Source organism: Anomaloglossus baeobatrachus, chromosome 2, assembly GCF_048569485.1.
Source record: "Anomaloglossus baeobatrachus isolate aAnoBae1 chromosome 2, aAnoBae1.hap1, whole genome shotgun sequence".
NCBI lineage: Eukaryota > Metazoa > Chordata > Amphibia > Anura > Aromobatidae > Anomaloglossus > Anomaloglossus baeobatrachus.
Window position 1 is genome coordinate 452,919,286 of NC_134354.1, and position 7,295 is coordinate 452,926,580.

A 7,295-nucleotide genomic window follows, 5' to 3' on the forward strand; every position below is an offset into this window, starting at 1 on the left:
ACTGGAATAGCAGGATACCAGCTATAGCTTATTAATAACTAGTGCCATCTATTGGTGTTGGCCTGGAATAGCAGAAAACCAGCTATAGCTTATTACTAGCTCCATGTATTGGTGTTGGACTGGAATAGCAGAACACCAGCTATAGCTTATTACTGACACCATCTATTGGTGTTGGACTGGAATAGCAGGACATCAGCTACAGCTAATTACTGACGCCATCTATTGGTGTTGGACTGATATAGCAGAACACCAGCTATAGCTTATTACTGACGCCATCTATTGGTGTTGGACTGGAATAGCCGAACACCAGCTACAGCTTATTAATAATTAGCTCCATCTATTGGTGTTGTAATGGAATAGCAGGACACCAGCTATAACTTATTACTATAGCTTATTACTGCCGCCATCTATTGGTGTTGGACTGGAATAGCAGGACACCAGCTTTAGCTTATAAATAGCGCCATCTATTGGTGTTGGACTGAAATAGCAGGACATCAGCTACAGCTAATTACTGACGCCATCTATTGGTGTTGGACTGGAATAGCAGAACACCAGCTATAGCTTATTACTGACGCCATCTATTGGTGTTGGACTGGAATAGCAGAATACCAGCTACAGCTTATTAATAATTAGCTCCATCTATTGGTGTTGTAATGGAATAGCAGGACACCAGCTTTAACTTATTACTAACTAGCGCCATCTATTGGTGTTGGCCTGGAATAGTAGAACCCAAGCTATAGCTTATTACTAGCGTCATCTATTGGTGTTGGACTGGAATAGCAGAACACCAGCTATAGCTTATTACTAGTTCCATCTATTGGTGTTGGACTGGAATAGCAGAACACCAGCTATAGCTTATTACTGCCGACATCTATTGGTGTTGGATTGCAAAAGCAGGACATCAGCTATAGCTTTTTACTAGCTCCACCTATTGGTGTTGGACTGGAATAGCAGAACACCAGCTATATCTTATTAGTAGCGCCATCTATTGCTGTGTGACTGAAATAGCAGAACACCAGCTATAGCTTATCACTGACTCCATCTATTAGTGTTGGACTGGAATAGCAGAACAGCAGCTATAGCTTATTACTGACGCCATCTATTAGTGTTGGACTGGAATAGCAGAACACCAGCTGTAGCTTTTTACTGACGCCATCTATTGGTGTTGGACTGGAATAGCAGAACACTAGCTATAGCTTATTACTAATTAGCTCCATCTATTGGTGTTGGACTGGAATACCAGGACATCAGCTATAGCTTATTACTGACGCCATCTATTAGTGTTGGACTGGAATAGCAGAACACCAGCTGTAGCTTTTTACTGACGCCATCTATTGGTGTTGGACTGGAATAGCAGAACACTAGCTATAGCTTATTACTAATAAGCTCCATCTATTAGTGTTGGACTGGAATAGCAGAACACCAGCTGTAGCTTTTTACTGACGCCATCTATTGGTGTTGGACTGGAATAGCAGAACACTAGCTATAGCTTATTACTAACTAGTGCCATCTATTGGTGTTGGCCTGAAATAGCAGAAAACCAGCTATAGCTTATTACTAGCTCCACCTATTAGTGTTGGACTGGAATAGCAGAACACCAGCTATAGCTATTACTGCCGCCATCTATTGGTGTTGGACTGGAATAGCAGGACACCAGCTTTAGCTTATAAATAGCGCCATCTATTGGTGTTGGACTGAAATAGCAGGACATCAGCTACAGCTAATTACTGACGCCATCTATTGGTGTTGGACTGGAATAGCAGAACACCAGCTATAGCTTATTACTGACGCCATCTATTGGTGTTGGACTGGAATAGCAGAATACCAGCTACAGCTTATTAATAATTAGCTCCATCTATTGGTGTTGTAATGGAATAGCAGGACACCAGCTATAACTTATTACTACATAGCGCCATCTATTGGTGTTGGCCTGGAATAGTAGAACCCAAGCTATAGCTTATTACTAGCGCCATCTATTGGTGTTGGACTGGAATAACAAGACACCAGCTATAGCTTATTACTAGCGCCATCTATTGGTGTTGGACTTGAATAGCAGAACACCAGCTATAGCTTTTTACTGACGCCATCTATTGGTGTTGGACTTGAATAGCAGAACACCAGCTATAGCTTATTACTAATTAGCTCCATCTATTAGTGTTGTACTGGAATAGCAGGATACCAGCTATAGCTTATTAATAACTAGTGCCATCTATTGGTGTTGGCCTGGAATAGCAGAAAACCAGCTATAGCTTATTACTAGCTCCATGTATTGGTGTTGGACTGGAATAGCAGAACACCAGCTATAGCTTATTACTGACACCATCTATTGGTGTTGGACTGGAATAGCAGGACATCAGCTACAGCTAATTACTGACGCCATCTATTGGTGTTGGACTGATATAGCAGAACACCAGCTATAGCTTATTACTGACGCCATCTATTGGTGTTGGACTGGAATAGCCGAACACCAGCTACAGCTTATTAATAATTAGCTCCATCTATTGGTGTTGTAATGGAATAGCAGGACACCAGCTATAACTTATTACTATAGCTTATTACTGACGCCATCTATTGGTGTTGGACTGGAATAGCCGAACACCAGCTACAGCTTATTAATAATTAGTTCCATCTATTGGTGTTGTAATGGAATAGCAGGACACCAGCTATAACTTATTACTAACTAGCGCCATCTATTGGTGTTGGCCTGGAATAGTAGAACCCAAGCTATAGCTTATTACTAGTGTCATCTATTCTTGTTGGACTGGAATAGCAGGATACCAGGTATAGCTTTTACTAGCGTCATCTATTGAAATAGGACTGAAATAGCAGAACACCACCTATAGCTTATTACTGACTCCATCTATTGGTGTTGGACTGGAATACCAGATCGCCAGCTATAGCTTATTACTAGTGTCATCTATTGGTGTTGGACTGGAATAGCAGAATACCAACTATAACTTATCACTAACGCCATCTATTAGTGTTGGACTGGAATAGAAAAACACTAGCTGTAGCTTATTAATGACGCCATCTAATGGTGTTGGACTGGAATAGAAGAACACCAGCTATAGTTTATTACTGACGCTATCTATTGGTGTTGGACTGGAATAGCCGAACACCAGCTACAGCTTTTTAATAATTAGCTCCATCTATTGGTGTTGTAATGGAATAGCAGGAGACCAGCTATAACTTATTACTAACTAGCGCCATCTATTGGTGTTGGCCTGGAATAGTAGAACCCAAGCTATAGCTTATTACTAGCGCCATCTATTGGTGTTGGACTGGAATAGCAGGACACCAGCTATAGCTTATTACTAGCGCCATCTATTAGTGTTGGACTGGAATAGAAAAACACCAGCTGTAGCTTATTACTGACGCCATCTAATGGTGTTGGACTGGAATAGCAGAACACCAGATATAGCTTATTACTGACACCATCTTTTGATGTGGGACTGGAAAAGCAGAACACCAGCTATAGCTTATTACTGACTCCATTTTGGTGTTGGACTGGAATAGCTTATTACTAGCGCCATCTATTGGTGTTGGACGTGGCATAAGAGACCACCAACTATAGCTTATTACTTACTCCATCTATTGGAGTGGAATAGAACACCAGCTATAGCTTATTACTAGCGCCATCTAATGGTGTTGGACTGGAATAGCAGACCACCAGCTATAGCTTATTACTGACACCATCTATTGGTGTTGGATGTGGAATAGGAGAACACCACCTGCAGGTTCTAACACCTGCACCATCCAGTGTTTAGCTTAATTCATAAACAATTAAAGCTGTAATGCCTACTAGTCCCCCAAGCTCTTTCTATTACAGTACATAAAAATGTATGATTCATACTATCAGATATAATATAATCTATTGATCTCATCATTATTGATCAAACTCTATTCCAAGTTATTTTTTACACCAACTGTAAAAAGAAGCAACCACTCAGCTTGTGACCTCCCCTCCCCCCTCTGTAACAGAGAAGGAGAACGATCATCACCAGCAATCAGCCCCTGCAATGAAGCAGAACTGAGAGCTCACTTCACGCTCAGGAGAGATCACTGCAGCTCCTCCTCGTGGTTGGGGAGTTTGGACACTTTAGAGCACATTTCTCAAGTTACACACTATAGAAATGATCCCTGAAAGTATAGTCTTAACCTATTCATTGCTGCCATGGCCGTACAGGCTGTACGGGGTCCCCTTTCATATTGTGGAGAATTCTAATATTATATAAAATTCATAGTCATTACAGGAAATTAAAGACATTCCAAACTTATAACATGAAGACTCAACATTGAGTCCTTTCCACTATATAACTATACATATATGAACGTATTAACTGCTCTCAGGAAAATTTGCAAACTCTCCACCTACCAACCAATAGTAGAGCAGATTACATCCGGATGTGGGCGGAGTCAAGCCCCTCTAGAAGTGCAGACTGAAGGCACGTCATTGGGTACAGTTTGGCATTCATGACTATGGCCAAGTGGCTTTAACCACAATATGCTTCCTCTGCGATCTAAGGCTGGAAACCTACGGACCCAGAGGTGTGTGTTGTGTGTGTTTTTGTTGTTGTGTGTGTTGTTGTTGTGTGGTGTGGTGTGGTGTGGTGGTGTGTGTGTGTGTGTGTGTGTGCGTGTACGTGTGTGTGTGTGTGTGTGTGTGTGCGTGTGCGTGTACCCGTGTCTGCTTGTGTCCAAGTCTGTCTGTGTGTATTCGTGCATACGTCTGTTACTGTACGTGTTACCTTAAGTGCAGGTGCAGTGCTGGGGAACTCCAATCCGGTCAAACATCAGTACAAAATATCCATAGAAGAATGCAGGATCACCACCAACGCGTGTTTCGCTGAGGTACTGTTGCTTTCTCAAAAAGGAAGATCCTAATGGCGAATCCCTGTAGGTTTAAATAGCCTCTCCATTAACTGTAATCCCCGGCCGGTGTGATGTACTACGGCTGAGACGGAAGACATCATGCTCAGAAAAAGTGCCTCCCATTAAATGTAAGGGGCGGGTGGAATCAGAATAATCTCAGAGGTACTGCCTAGGGGTGGACTAGAGCAGGATCAAGTGTTACAGGGGACGCGTCGCTCCAGCAACCACAGAGCACGTGTCAACAGTCAGATCAGGTGGAAAGTATACATCACGGCCAGGATCGGAACATACCCGTCCTATAGCTTGTGAGGAGGTCAGTGTGCCAAATTACAATGCACCGCCCATTACCCTGATAGGGAAATGCAGGTAGGAAAGGGGGAGGCATAAAACTAGGGTGATGATCAGGACAAATGGTGTCCCGGTTTTCCTGGAAGTCCCGCCCTGTGGCCAGGCCGGAACAAGCATGCGTGACGTCAGAGACGCATCACCCCGGCAACCACACGGCCCATCACAACAACCCGACCAGGCAGGGAGAGTGCTCTGTGGCTGAACCCTAAGCAGACCCACCCTGCCTACAAAAGACCATGCCGCCGAATATGCGCGAGCGCTCCCAGGGACGCGTCATCCAGGGAACCGCACATCCGCAGCACGGCTGTCGACAGGGAGAGAATATCGGGGAAATAGAAAGTAAATGCACGGTAAATTAAGCACGGTATATGAACATATCTAAAATTATTAAAGATATATAAGCTTGATATTGAAAGGTAAGAGATGTTATGGGAACTAAAACACATTAAAAAATCAAAGAAGAATCAATTGCAGTTATATGACATTGCTATATGTAAAGCATCATTCCTGTTATGAGTCCTGCTTCTCATAATTCGTGTTCTCCTTTGTCCATCTCTGGCACTCTGTTGCAAGCGTTCTGTTGGTCCCAGATCGCTATAGCGCTGGTGAATAAGCTCTGAACGCTGATTGGTCGTGGGTGACGTCGCGCCACGTGGAGAACGCTGATTGGTCGCGGGTGACGTCGCTCCACGTGGAGAACACTGATTGGTCGTGGGTGATGTCGCCCCTGATGCGATGTCACATGTCTCTGACGCTCTGGTTGCTGATTGGCTATCCATCTTGGAGGAGGCACAGAGTCTATATAAAGCCCTGACACACGTTGTTCAGCGTTCACTCGTCTTGGTCCATGCATAGGAGTAGACGCTCCATGCTTGTTCCTTCCCTGCACCTTTACTGTCACAAGTAGGTGAGTGCTATCAGTAGGATAGCGTTCTAGTACTCTGCAGCATAGCTGCTGTCCGTATCCTCGCACACTAGTGGAGTGGACTTAGGCAGGTTCTTGCTGCATGTGGCCATGCTGGGACTTGTTGTTCCACTACAGCTCTTAGTTCATAGAGCTTGTCTTTGTCGCTAGCAGTTGGCTAGTAGACATTAAGTATCCTCTTGTGCTCTTGCACAAATTATCTCATATTGTCTCTGTGAACATTAACGGAGACATTACATAGCACACTCTGTGTGAGAGCGGCGTTACGCTTGTTATAACTCATACATCCTCTGTGAGTTAACAGAGGTACCTGTCATTGTGTGTGGTTACGGTTAGTGACCACACGTTTATGTAGAGCTCTGTGCAGTTAAACAGACTCTACTACATCCCTTTTGGTTACTTTTGTAGTCTCCATTAGTTGTTTAGCATATCCCTCATTTGCATTTATGCTAATTCGTTAGTCGCTGTGATTTAAACAGTGTACGCTGTCTTTGGCCTTAGTGCCACTGTGACGGAACAGTGTCAGTACTGCTTCTGTGGTACAAGTTCCCCTATATATATATATATCTATATATATATATATATATATCTATATATATATATATATATATATATATATATATATCTATATATATATATAGATATATATCTAGAACATCAATCCCATAATTATAACAACATATATCCTAATACAGCATATAAAAATAATACATAACTGCAGATATACATAGCCTCAAAGTATAAATAGACAGAGAGGATATATGTTCTTGAGGTTTTCGTCAAATTCAATCCCAATGATGTGGAGTTGAAGATCATTCATTGGAAACCCCATATGTCATAGCACACTTGCAATCATAAAGCAGAGGTGTAACTAGGCTTTCCAGCACCCGGGGCAAGAGTTCAGTTTGGCGCCCCCATGTGACCAATTATTCATATGTGATTTGCACACTTACAGTCACATGATGACGAGCTGCTCTTAATAATTCACCTGATGTTCAAAGAGAAACGTAGGAAGAAAAGCTAATTGTCACATGTCGGTATGAAACTCATATATGAGTGGAGGGGCCATATGATGACTACTAGAACCAGAAGTAGAGCTGAATCCTGACAGGGAGTATATTACATGCTGCTAGGATTGGGTTAAACTGTT

General features: G+C 42.8%; 1 non-coding gene across 1 annotated transcript; it reads right to left on the reverse strand.

Moving 5' to 3' along the window:
- Positions 1 to 3,941: 3,941 nt before the first annotated feature.
- On the reverse strand, positions 3,942 to 4,156 carry LOC142292774 (small nucleolar RNA U3). Its single transcript, XR_012750808.1, has one exon. It is a non-coding gene; the product is annotated as a small nucleolar RNA U3 (small nucleolar RNA).
- Positions 4,157 to 7,295: the final 3,139 nt, after the last annotated feature.